Here is a 13,641-nt window from a genome sequence, read left to right as displayed (position 1 = left end):
GGGAAAGTTCAAATGGGTTTTCAGCACAAACTTGTGTTTTAAATCATCTACTCTCCTCTCAGTATGAAAATAATGATTGATCTCAGAGTATTTTTTAAACAAATTGGATCAAAATGGGTTTTGATTACATTTATATTAAAGGATAGCAAAAAGATTAAAAGGTATTAAGGATACTTTGTATTCCAAGCAACATAAATATTTCATTTTAGAAATGAAACTTGGCATGTAACTAGTCCTTTATATGGACTAATCTCTTTTCCCATTTATAGAAACCAACATTTGAAGTGGTGATGCTTATATTTGAAAAGTAACTAGCATAAACATTTCATCATAACTGTCTATAACAAAAAAAAACTTTTACCATTAAAAGAGTATAGTATGGAATGTCCACCATTCACAGACATATGCTTACTGCTTCCATATTTAATGTAATATTGTTTGATGCAATATAATATCTGATTTAATTACATCTTTGTTACCCGGAAAGCAAGAAACATGTCTCATAGCAGTTATGTTCTATACATTTAGCAGGACTGGGAAATGAGCTAATAAGGGTAAATAAACAGTGAAAGCTAAGTACTATAAATTATATTTACACCATGTACAGAACTTGAGAATATTATGCACATTGAACACTGTTCCTCAGACTGTCAATACCAGTATTAGACCATTAGTGGGGTTAACAAAGATGACAATGGACTAGGAGAAAAAACAACTTTAATCTAGTGGCTACAAATCGCAACACACATATAACCAGAGCAAAAATTTTCAAGGAGGAGATTTAACAGGTTGGATCGTTTGAAAGAGAGAAACATTAGATGAAATTTAAAATTTCACATCAGGGAATTGTTTAATGATCTAAATAGCTTACCAGCTTTCATCAGACTTTTCAGAAACATGTATCCTTTGCATTCAGAGTTAAATCTGGCAATATTCAGGCCATATCAGTTTTCTAAAGCTATAAGTAGGGTTCCTTCCATTAGGCAAGCTGGTTGCAAGCTTAATTATTAATTATTATTATATAGTGTAGTGCTTAGAACTTGCAGGGCCCCATTGTTCTAGGAACTGTACAGATGTAATAGTAAATGGTCCATGTCACAAGGAGTTTAGGGATAGATTTTTCAAAGGTAGATCAGCATCTGAAGACACAGGTAGGCACACTACTGGGTTTTTCAAAGGCACCTAACCAGAATAATTTAGGAGCTAGGTGCCAAAGTACTCTTGAAAATTCTTCTAGGCACCTATCTGCACCGTTAGGTATCTTGGAGGGGGGCATGAATCAGCGTTCATGTTGCACTCCCTATCAGTACCTGACCCACATTGGAAAGCTAGTGATCTTACCAGCAAATCAAATTCAGGGATGAATCCTGGTCACATGCCACCTGAGGCACATTGTGCATACTCTAAGTAGAAGAAGGTACCTTTGAAAATCTGACTTACAATCTAAATTGACAAGGTATACAAAAGTTGGGGCGAAAGGGACATAACATACAAGCAGAATGGACAGAATGATAGTTTGCCATTAACTTACCCCTTTTTGATTGATTGTTTTTTAATAATAATTAATTATTATGGTAACTGGTGGTTTTGTTTTGTTTTACTTAATTTTTGTTCTCTTAAATGTAATATAGGTTTGAGATATATTGTGATAATTGGGTCTACACATTTACCCTAATTGTGAGCTCAATTGTAAAAACCATATGAAAGTTCACAAAATGTTCCAATGACTCATAGTAGCAAATATTAACAGAAGTAAGGCAAGTTGATTTAAATAATGAATGTTATAAACAGCTGCAAAAGAGCAAGACAGAGAGACTAAATTAATCCAAACAAAAAGGCCACATTGATATGATTCAAGGACTGTGTTGAAATCATGCTTGGTAAAAACAGAAGATGTGGAACTGGACATTAATTAACCAAAATTGATGTGTTGGATATTAGGCCTAATTTGAAGACAAAAAGTCCACACACCATTTCCTTTGTGGGTCCTTAAAGAAAGAACAGATGCAGAGGAAGAGAAGAGAAAACAGATGGAGACTACTGAAACAAGCCCGTCATCATGGTTGCCATCCCCATCTCTTGGACCCCAGGCCTTTCATCATCCTAATCCTGAGGGATGTCTTGACCAGACCAGGCCAAAGAGGAATCGAGATGACATTGTCACCCCTTCCAGCTCCAGCTGAATCCCAACCAACAACTGAGATGAAATGGGATTGGATTTTAACAGCAGCAGCAGCAACAAAGCAGCAGCTCCAGTCATCTCAACTAACTACTTCTCTTTTCTGCAAAAGGACATTTATTACCATCTTTGATACCATCTAAAAGACTGTCAAACAAGGTTTCTTTTAAAACTCTCTCCAGCTAAAGGGAAAGGGAACAAGGGATGTTGTTAAAATGGAAGCCTTACTAAAAGTAATATAGTTCATATGCTTTAAAGGTTTTTCCTTCCTTTCTGTATCTTTAATAAAAGGTTAAAAGAATGTTTAATGGTACGTTTAATGCAGGCTGAGGTCTCAGTATACCAAATCCCACATTTTGTTTAATACAGTTTAATGTTGGACAATGACTGGGTTATATTAACACCTTTGATCCACATAGTCTATCTAAATTAATACAATAGATGGGTGAGGAGAAGAAAGAATGGGAAGAGGTGGGAGGGAAGGAAGCAGATAAGCATGAAAGGAAGTTAGAGTGAGACTGAAGTGCAGAGACAATAAGGGAGAGGAGCAGAAAGAAGCTGGAGACAGCGGCCAATCAGCAGAAGGTAAAGAATGTCCGGAAAACAAAACAGTGGTGAAATTAGTGAACACTATACAGAGCACACATGGTGCATGGTAAATTTCATTATCACAAGTTTACAATGGCCTGCTTCACCACTTAGTATATATGCAGGCCATCTTTAATGATTGCAGCTAAAAATAATTACACCCCACCTCACAGTTGTGTAAGGGTATCCTGCATATGCCACATATTACAGAACATGTTTTTATAAATGTTTTAGATATTTTGTTTGATTTTAGTGTGAACAATTTTTTATCCCCCTCTGCCTTTAAAGCCAGGGGCTTTTGTTGGCATTAATCGACCTGTGCAGGCCTCAGAGGAAGACACATAACCCTTTAAGAGTGATGTTACATTGCTAAAATGTCATACATTTGTGGGTCAGAATCTCAGGAACTTCCTGGGGAAGAAACAAGTACTGAATATCACTGAAAATCCTGGAGTCTTTCTTTTTTATTAAGCATCTCTGAAACTTTGCAATCCAGGTACTATTGATCAAACGTAAGAACTCAGAACAACTGAATAGCTCAAAGGAAGCAAGAAAACTTTATCTTGTTTCAGACTGTGAACCATGATCTGATTTTTTAGCCTTATTCTTCCTAGAGGGGGAGAAAAGAAAGATGAAAGTTTATCTTCATTTAGGTCAAGAACCTTGGGTATATGCGGTCAAAGGATAGGAAAGATAATATTATTGTAGTGGTCATCAGATAATACTGTTTCGCACAATATTACAAGTTCTTCTGTGTGTTTTTAGTCAAAGAAAATGCTGTGCTGTTTCCGGTTTTCTGTTGTTTCTTTTGGGGAAACTGTGGAAAGTAGAAAAGATGTTTGCTCTCTTCCTAAATATCGCTAACTAGAGTCAATTCTTCAGGCAGAGTTGCATCCAGAGAACCAGACATTGATGTTTTCAATCAAATCCCTGAAAGAGGAGATTGCCTGCATGCTGTTTGTGGCTGCCTCTGTTCCAGAACTGGTAAATATAATGCAAAATAAACAAGTCATACTAAGATAACACCCAGATTCTGCATTACTGATTTCTTTTCCAAGGCTTTCCACTTGGCCAAGGTGGGTGACGAATTTATCACCATCCACCACCCTTTTCTCATTCAAATCTGCAAACTCATTACTTCCATAATTCTCAAAATAAGTGAGTGTGTTAATGGAGTGGCAATGGGGAAATGTCCAATTTATCCCCTTCTCTAGATTACCCAGTACATGTATCTTTTAGAAGTTAACTTTTTGGAGATAGGACTCTTTATTTTATGCATTGCATGGCACTGAACACACTGTGGACACTAACCTAACAAGAGTAAATGAATAAGCAGATATGACAACTGCTGAGATGCATAAGGTCACTAGACTCCCAATATGCGCTGTGGAGACTTAGAAGGTGGAATGTGATTGCCCATGGAACATGTGGTCCAGAAAGAGATCGCTTTCCATAGGTGAGAAAGGGGACATGAAACATGTAAACTACAACTCCTAGACAAGGAGTAATGTTTAACTTTGATTTAGATTGACAAACAAATATTTTCATTTGGAAATATTTTCCACAGAAAATCTGAATGCTTCAGAAACCAGATTTTCTGCAAAAACATTTTGATTGAAAATTCCCAATGACTTGTATTATTCCTTCAAACAGAATCCCCCTCTTAAAATCCAAGGCCATTCATTATATTCCAAGGCTTCCTCACAGAGGTACTGTGCAGCAGAGTTTTTTTGGCTGGTGCTGGCGCTATTGTTTGGATGTTTCCCTGAAGATGCAGAGGTTCGTGGGCATCCTGACTTCTTCAATGAGGGAGTTACAGATTCGTGGGCTAGTCTCTGAGGACACCCTGTCTCCTGTATATAGAAGTCGTATTTCTGGAAATGACAGTTCCATTGTTCCAGTGGACTTAACTTAAAGTCTAAAGGAGAGGATACAGGTTTTTTGCCACAGCTAAGAATGTTTTTCTTAGCAGTGGCTGTTTGGTCCCCAGTAGCAGTGAAGAGACAGAGTCCTAAAATAATATTCTACTAAGGATAATTTTAGGAATTTACTATAGTTTGGATGCATTAAAGTGACAGTGTGTTTTCTTTAATATATTTTTCTTGATAGCCTTTTAGTAAAACTTGACTTCATTGTCTTTGAGACCTTCCACGTAAAATGATTGAGTGTTCAAAGAGATTTGGTATTTTCATTTTAGTACTGGATGGTATTTGTGGAGGGCCGGGGGAGAGGAAACTCGTGTCTCAGTCTAAAGTTGGAATATTATTCTAATTCCCCAGATATGCACTATAGGATTTATAGTTAGGAATTTAACCTTTGTCAGATTTGAACACAAAATATTAGCCTTCCCACTGTTCCTATTGACTGCTTTAGCAACAGAAGAAAAAGAAGCTTTGCTGGTGATGGCAGAATGGCTGGTTCAATATCCCTGTGATAGTTAGATTCTTAGTTGTAGTTCAGTAAATAAACCCCATAAATCTCCATGGGGTTGGGGTGGTATATTCAGTTCAGAAGGTTAATCCCTATTTATAGATGTGAAGTTATCAACATTTTTGTCATATGACACTAGATTTAAAGTGACAGCTGATAACCCACCATATGACATCATTCCTTTAAAATATAAATAGTATAAATTATATTGTTTAACATAGTTTTTATAGCCAATTCTCAGAGAATATATTTGATATTCTTTTACAGAAACACGCCACATCTTTTCAACAACAAGCTAAACACATTTTCTAAAGGTACAGAAAAATAAAATTTGATTTAATCTCCTTATGGCTTTTGAAAAATGTTTCAGTTATCAGCAATATCATTAAAACTTATTATTTAAATTTCCTCTTAGCTACAGTTCGGTAACAAAATAACAAAACATTTGATGTAAAGACCTGGTTTGTGCCAATATAATATAAACATTTTTCATATAAAGAACATAATTCTCTAATCCTTTTCTCAGTTTTTTTCCCTTCTGAAATGCATTTGAGTACATTCAATGTCCCCAAAGCCATAACAATTGTGGGAAACTGACAACAGCCAAAAAAAATCTAATTTTAAAATTCAAAATTTATTTTTTTCTAACAATTCTTTTAAAAATTACTTTTTAAACTATCCAGGCCTGGATTTCTCTATTTCTTGTCAATTGAAATCACTGAAGGCATGTTAAGGTCAATCACACCACAACAATTCTGAAAAGAATACAAGTCCAATAACGAAGGTTTTCAATAGCACCTTGGAGAGAGAAAGTATTTGTACACTGAAGTGAAACAAACATAATCCCAGGCTTTACAAAGGAGGAGCCAATAATTATAGACAAGTCAGTCTGACCTAGAATCTTAGAACACTAATAATCGGTGGGGAATTATGAGACAATAAAAAAAATATCACTCAGCATGTGTTCAATCATTTGAGTTGGAAGAGTTCCTTAGTGGGCCATTTACTTCCTCCTTTTCCTTTGTGGAAGAATTGATTTAATTATTCCTTAAACCATCTCTGATAGATCATATTACTTTTGGCCTTAAACATATCAAGTGATGGTTATTCCACAACCATTTGTCTAGTTGTTCTTGTAGTAATTTTTCCTTAATATTTAATTTATATTTTCTTTGCTGCAGCTTAAGCCCATTTCCTGTTCTCACCTAGTTGTCTAAAAATAATTATTGATCTCTTGCCTGTTTATAAAAATCTTTTAATTTTGATGTCAAAAAGCTTGTAAATTATGCTTGTAGGCTCCCCACTATGTTAAGTGGTTATAAAGGCTGCATTGTTTTGAATGGTGATGCTTGTTCCCCACTGTGCTCCTGGCCTGCTGCATGGACCACTGTGGATGGAGATATGGACACAGCCCAGTATCCTCGCCTCCCTGTTGGGCAATTGCTCCCTGGAAAGCATGGAAGAATCAGCCCTTGCACTCCTCCAGATCACAAATGTTATCATTAAGACTTCCCTATGTAACACAAGTCCAGGTCTTTTGTGCTTCCCCTCCACCGCAGCACCTGTGCAAGTAACAGTCACAATCTGTCCTGTAGGAAGCAGCTTGCTTGGCATCATTGATAAAGTCAACCTATTGACTATATCACTTTAGTCTCTTCTTCTTTCATATCACACTGAAAACCCTTGTTTAAATTTGCTGCCTCTATCTGGCCAGGTCTCTTTCAGCATCGATTTTGTTATGTTCACAGCATACACACAAAGAAACTAGATACAAATATACAACACTTTTGATGGAAAGATGCAACATAACTCTTTTAGTTCTTAGAATTCAGAATGATGACACACTAACCTCCACAAAACAGACACACACAGAGTTGCCTACTGCCTAAAATGGAGAGGCACACACAGCTCACCTCACCTTACTCTAGTCCAGGGGTAGGCAACCTATGGCACGTGTGACAAAGTCGGCACGCGAGCTGATTTTCAGTGGCACTCACACTGCTCGGGTCCTGGCCACTGGTCCGGGGGGCTCTGCATTTTAATTAATGTTAAATGCAGCTTCTTAAACATTTTAAAAACCTTATTTACTTTACATACAATAATAGTTTAGTTATATATTGCAGACTTATAGAAAGAGATCTTCTGAAAACATTAAAATATATTACTGGCACACAAAACCTTAAATTAGAGTAATAAATGAAGATTCGGCACACCACTTCTGAAAGGGTGCCGACCCCTGCTCTAGTCTGACTGGCTGCAGACTGACTGCTGATAGGCCCAAATCACACGCTTTCCTACAGAACCCACCATCACAGATTCGGGGTAAATGCAACTGTATTACCTTCTCTGTGGTCCACTCCAGGAGTTCCTAGTCAGGTCTCCAGCCATCACATGTCTCTGACAAAAAAGCAACAGAGAGTCCTGTGGCACCTTTAAGACTAACAGATGTATTGGATCATAAGCTTTCGTGGGTGAAGTGCCATTCACCCACGAAAGCTTATGCTCCAATACATCTGTTAGTCTTAAAGGTGCCATAGGACTCTCTGTTGTTTTTTACAGATCCAGACTAACACAGCTACCCCTCTGATACCTGTCTCTGAGTAGAGACCACTGTCCCACACACTTCTGATCGAGGGGGTTTGAAGGCTCCACAGCTCCATCTTCCTCTCTGATACGCCCAGCAAACCGGTATGCCTAAAGGCTAACATCTGTGCTTTGCTTTCTCTCTAAGGGCTATGAACAATGTATCGCCAACAGTCACAAGTAATCACACAGCTCTTTCTAAGCAGGCACCTTTATTTTAAGGTAAAAGCCTCACAGAGAAAACACACCAAAATAAACAACAAACAAACAGATTTAAACCCATACATAAACATACCAGAAACCACCCATCATCCATCTGGGGAGCTGGTAGGCCAACCACCACGCCCAACCCTTCAGCAAGGGTTGGGTCTCCCCTTGGACAGAGAGTCCTAACCATTTGCTGAATCAAAATGAAGGCCCTGTGTCAGTTCAAGTTCATCCTTTCATACCAAAAGCCCTTTCTTTGTCTGCTAGTCTCTGGAAAACCCAGTCTGAACCAATATATTCAAACCACTCCAGGGAATGGTATCTCTCTAGAGTTGTTTAGTTTCAGTGACTTGCCTTAATCATCCTCCTTCCCCCCCACCACCATACACATTATTTTTCGTTTCTGTAGGAGCTGTGGGGACTCTTCCCCATGGAATAGAAAATAATCATATATAAACTGTAACTGTTGTGGTATCACACTTTTATCTGTGCCAAGCAAAGTATTGTGTAAGATCATAGTCCAGCGTATATCAGAGGCGATTGATAGCGTTCTTAGAAAAGAGAAAGCTGGTTTTCGGAAAGGGTGTGGATGCACAGACCAGATCTTCACTCTATGATACATAATAGAACAGTGCTTAGAATGGCAACGACAATTCTACATAAATTTCATAGACTTTGAGAAGGCTTTTGATAGCACTCACAGGACCAGCCTATGGCACACTCTGTGGGCACATGGAATTCCTTTCTGTATAACCAACATCATCAAAAGCTTCTATTTCAACTTTACATGCAGTGTTGACCACAGTGAGCTCACTTTTGAAGTCAAAACAGGAGTACATCAGGGGTATGTCATGTCTGCAATCCTCTTCAACATTACCATTGACTGGGTAATGTGCTGTACTACAGAAGACATGCCAAGAGGCATTAAATGGACACTCTTCTCATCCCTTGAAGACCCGGACTTTGCAGATAGTGTGGCTCTCCTATCACATACCCAACACCATATACAAGAAAAAACAACTCTACTCAACTCATTCAGCCAGCAAATTGGACTGAAAATCAATCGCAATAAGACAGATATAATGACCTTTAATATTGCCTCTCCATTACCAGTACAGATAGAGGATTATGTTCTCACCAATGTGGAAACATTCACATACTTGAGCAGCACCATCAGCCAGGACAGTGGAACAAACCAGGACATCTGGAACAAAATCACTAAAGCCAGGAACACCTTCAGGAACTTAAATACAGCCTGGAAATCATCAAAATACAATACCAAAACCAAACACAAGATTTATCAGAGCTGTATACTTTCAACACTACTTTATAGTGCAGAATGCTGGGGAATGAGAAAGTATGACATGTTCAAACTGTCTTCATTCCATACAACCTGCTTCAGAAAAATCCTCTGTATTTTTTTGGCCCAGAACAATCTCAAATCAAGATCTATTGACACAGTGCAGCCAAGAGGATCTGAGCATCGTCATTGCCAGGAGGCGTTGAAAATGGATCAGTCATGTGCTTTGGATGGAAACTGATTCCATCACCAGAATAGAAATAAGATGGACATCTGAAGGTAAGCAAAAACAAGGCCACCTGAAAACAACATGGCAAAGAGCTGTGGAAGCCGAGATGAAAAACCTGGGGCACAACTAGGGAACCATTGAAAGACTTGCCAGAAACAGACAGGAGTGGAGGAGCTTCGTCACTCCCTTAAACGCCAGAGGCGTAATAGGAACAGGATGATGATACATAAACTATTCATAGATTTAATACAAGATGGTATCCAAAAATATTGTAAGAACCTATAGGCCTAGAATCAAGGTCTGTGGGATTCAAGGCAGGTGCCACTTCCACATTATCATGAGGGGCCCAGATAGGGCTGCCACCAAGAGGAACTGAGAGGCCATACCCTGGAGGAACTCCCAGCCTAAGAGGCATGAGTGACAGATCTCCATGATTCCCAGATTGGCTGGCCCTCTTCTTATAAACCAGGAAGCCATTTCTGAGAGTTCTGCTAGCAACTCAGACCTACAGCGTGATTCTGCCTTAGACCTATCTTGCCATTTCCTCACTGAAACTCACCTTGATCCCAGGCTCGTGGTTCTTGACCGAGGCTCAGCTCTTCAATGTGAGCCTGGTTTACTGTCTCTAGCTTAAGACCATTGCTGACCCCCATGAAAGACATTGGCCTGGCCAGACCCTGATTCTTGCCTCACATTTTCAATTTAATAACAGACTCTGGCTTTACACTTTTGACCTGTCCTGGCCCCTGACTGATGTCTGACCTTCAGCCCTGGTACTGAGAAACCCACTCCATGCCCACAGGTTGTGCATGACCCATCCCTGCAAGATAATGCCCACAACTGCAATATCTGTCACAGCCTCCTAATCTGCAAGAAAGACTGGGGGAAAACCTGAGCGTTTAAAGTGACAGTTTACAATTTCAATATAGTATTCAATACACCACAGTTTTCTCCTCTCCATTATCTATCTACTCTTTGGAATATTGTACCTCAGAATGGATTTGATTGCATTTTTCCAAAGTCTTTCATCTAAAAGATTACAGTTAATCAAAAATCATAAGCATCTAAATCTTTTCTCTCCTCATGTTTCTAATCTCTGGTTTCCTTGGCATTATTTTACCGACCGCCTTGGTATGTGTACTTTCTTCTAATTTAAATATCACCTATGTATTTCAGCAATGAGCTGTTCAGTCTTTCTCAGATCACCAGCAAAGATGTTAAATGAGACTAGCGATAACACCAATTCAAGTTGTACCCTATTAGACACCTCACCACCACATGATGTGGTTTGAAAGACTATAAATGAAGGGTTATGAAGGGTTCCACAGTTTAAATGCCATACACTTTCAAAACTCTTGTCCAAAGTAGTAGCCTCAGCTAAGTTTATTTAAAGATTAGTCATCTCAAAAGCCAATTAAAAATTTCTTCTCATTTTTAATACATGGTGAGAGGTTCTTGTAGGAACATTCAGAGTACTGCACAGAAGAAAATTGGAGCAGCAGATTTTCCTTTTGTGACCTGACCTAACTAAAGCTGTGAAATTCAATTAAAGTTAAGAACAAAGTACCAATCTTAAGTTGCTTTTATGTAATAAAGAAGAGTTCAGGAAAGGAAGTCAACCTCCAGTTTTCAAAAGTGGTCCTCTAAATTGTATGTGCGACTCCAACATTTGTGCTTGGAGATGGGCAAAACAAATGATTGTGCCCAGTATCTATTTGGGCATGTTCATGGGACTTATGTGCACGTGATTTAGGAAACCAATTTTCTTTTATCCCAGACACTGGTGTCTTGGATCAGGCACTTCACCATAAAGCTAACAATCAGGATTCCTCTTCCTTTTCTTATGAAAACTCCCTGATTCTTGGTGTCCCTAGCCTCTGATTGCCGGAAGCTGGGAATGAGTGATGGGGGATGGATCACTTGATGATTACCTGTTCTGTTAATCCCCTTTGGGGCACCTGGCACTGGCCACTGTGGGAAGACAGGATACTGGGCTAGATGGACCTTTGGTCTGACCCAAAAGGGCCATTCTTATGTTCTTATGATTGGTGGGTCAGTCATCTCCCTTTGTTTGTAGCTTTTCTCAATCAGGTTCAGAGGTTTCACAGATGATTCCCCTCTGCTCTTACTATTCTTCCTAAATACCATATGCTGTCTTTTTTGGTCTTTTCTCTTATATAAACATAGAATGGTTTTAACCTGTAATTTCTCTGATGGTGCTTTCCTTCATGTTCTTTCTTATGTGTCTTCTTGGGCTTTTCTCCCCATTATCTCCTATTTGTGTTTAAGCCCTCCCTTTATTCCAGAAAGAACTGTCTTATATTTTTGAAGCTGTCTTTTTTTTCATTAAAAAAAAAAGGGAGAAATAATGTAGCCCTACTCAAAATCACTGAGTTGCAATTGCACAACCTCCACATTAGACAGCTTTGGATTTTTCAGTGGCTATTCTGCATCATAGTTAATGTTTGCGTGCAAGCTCTTTCCCCTCTCTGAACTTCCTCTGGGAACTGCCTTGAAACTCACTTTTTGCTGCAATTTTTTCACTGAAATTGCTTATTCAAAGGCATTATTTCCACCCATTTCTTACCAGAACAGGATCATATCCTCTGCCATTCACCCAGGTCCCTCAGAGAACTTTCAGAGAAAGAAAATTAGAACAAATTTAATGAACACAGGTCAGCAACTAGTTCCTACCTTCAAGTCATTCACCACTCTAATTTCTCTGAAACACCACTATAATTTTCTCTTCACCTGTTTGCACATCTTCCTTCCTTTTGCAGATATAAACTTCCAGTTAAGAGCTGGTCAAGTTTTTTTTTTTTTAAATGAAACTTGTTTTCATAAAAAAAAAATCTCATTTAATCAAAACGGATATGTTTCGCGGAACTTATTGGTTTTGATGAAAATTTCATTGGGAAGATTTCTCAGGTCTAGGATAGAACTTCTGATCAGAACAAGACACACATACATCCTCTCACCCCAGAATAACTAATAGAACAGTGGTGTAAGTATTCAACTGGGATGTGGGAACCTCAAGGTCAAGTCCCTGCTCCAAATAAGTCAGAGAATTGTGACCTTGGGCAATTCACGTATACGTTCTCTGTGCCTTAGCTCCCCATTTGTAAAATGGGGATGATATCACTTCCTTACCTCACATGGGGTGTTGTGAAAGTCAATATTGAGATTTTGAGGTGCTCACATACTGCGGTGACAGGGCATGTAAGTAACTTTTAATATGGCTAAATCTAACAATGAAGAATGTATGCTTACACAATGGGAGACTATCTTGGGAATGATAGTGTCTGAAAGATTTGGGGGACATGATAGATAATCAGCTGAACATGAGCTCTTAGTGTAACACTAAGGCTAATTAAATTCTTGGATGCATATAAACAGGGGAATCTTGAGTAGGAATAGAGAAGTTATCTTAGGTCTGTATTTGGAACTGGTGTGGCCATTCTGCAATACTGTGTCCATTTCTGGTGACCACAATTCAAGAAGGATGTTGAAAAATTAGAGAGGCTTCATAGAAGAGCCACCAGAATAATCAAATTAAAGGATTAGAAAACATGCCTTGTAGTGATTGACTCAAGGAGCTCAATCTATTTAATTTAAAGAGAAGGTGAGGGGTGAGTTGATTACAGTCTATAAGTGCCTATATAGGGAACAAATATTTAATAGTGGGCTCTTCCAACTTGCAGAGAAAGGTATAACATGATCCAATGGCTGAAAATTGAATCTAGACAAATTCTGACTGGAAATAAAGCATATATTTTGCACATGGGGAATAATTAACCATTGGAACATTTTGCCAAGGCCCGTGGTGGATTCTTCATCACTGACAATTTTTAAATCCAGATTGAATGTTTTTCTAAAAAATATGTTATAGAAATTATTTTGGGGAAATTTTATGGCCTGTATTATAGAGGAAGACAGATGAGATTATCACAATAGTCCCTTCTGGTGTTGGAAACTATTAATAGACAGAGAGCAGGGATTTGAACCTGGGTCTTCCACATCCCAGCTGAATGTCACACACCACACCCTACCTTTTCCGGCCAGTCCTATTTTGTAGTCTGTACTGATCTCTGTGCCCCCATTTCCTAGCAATGGCTTTCTCAGTTG

Source organism: Chrysemys picta, chromosome 6 (genome assembly GCF_011386835.1).
Source record: "Chrysemys picta bellii isolate R12L10 chromosome 6, ASM1138683v2, whole genome shotgun sequence".
NCBI classification, from domain to species: Eukaryota; Metazoa; Chordata; order Testudines; family Emydidae; genus Chrysemys; species Chrysemys picta.
This window is presented reverse-complemented; position numbering follows the sequence as displayed.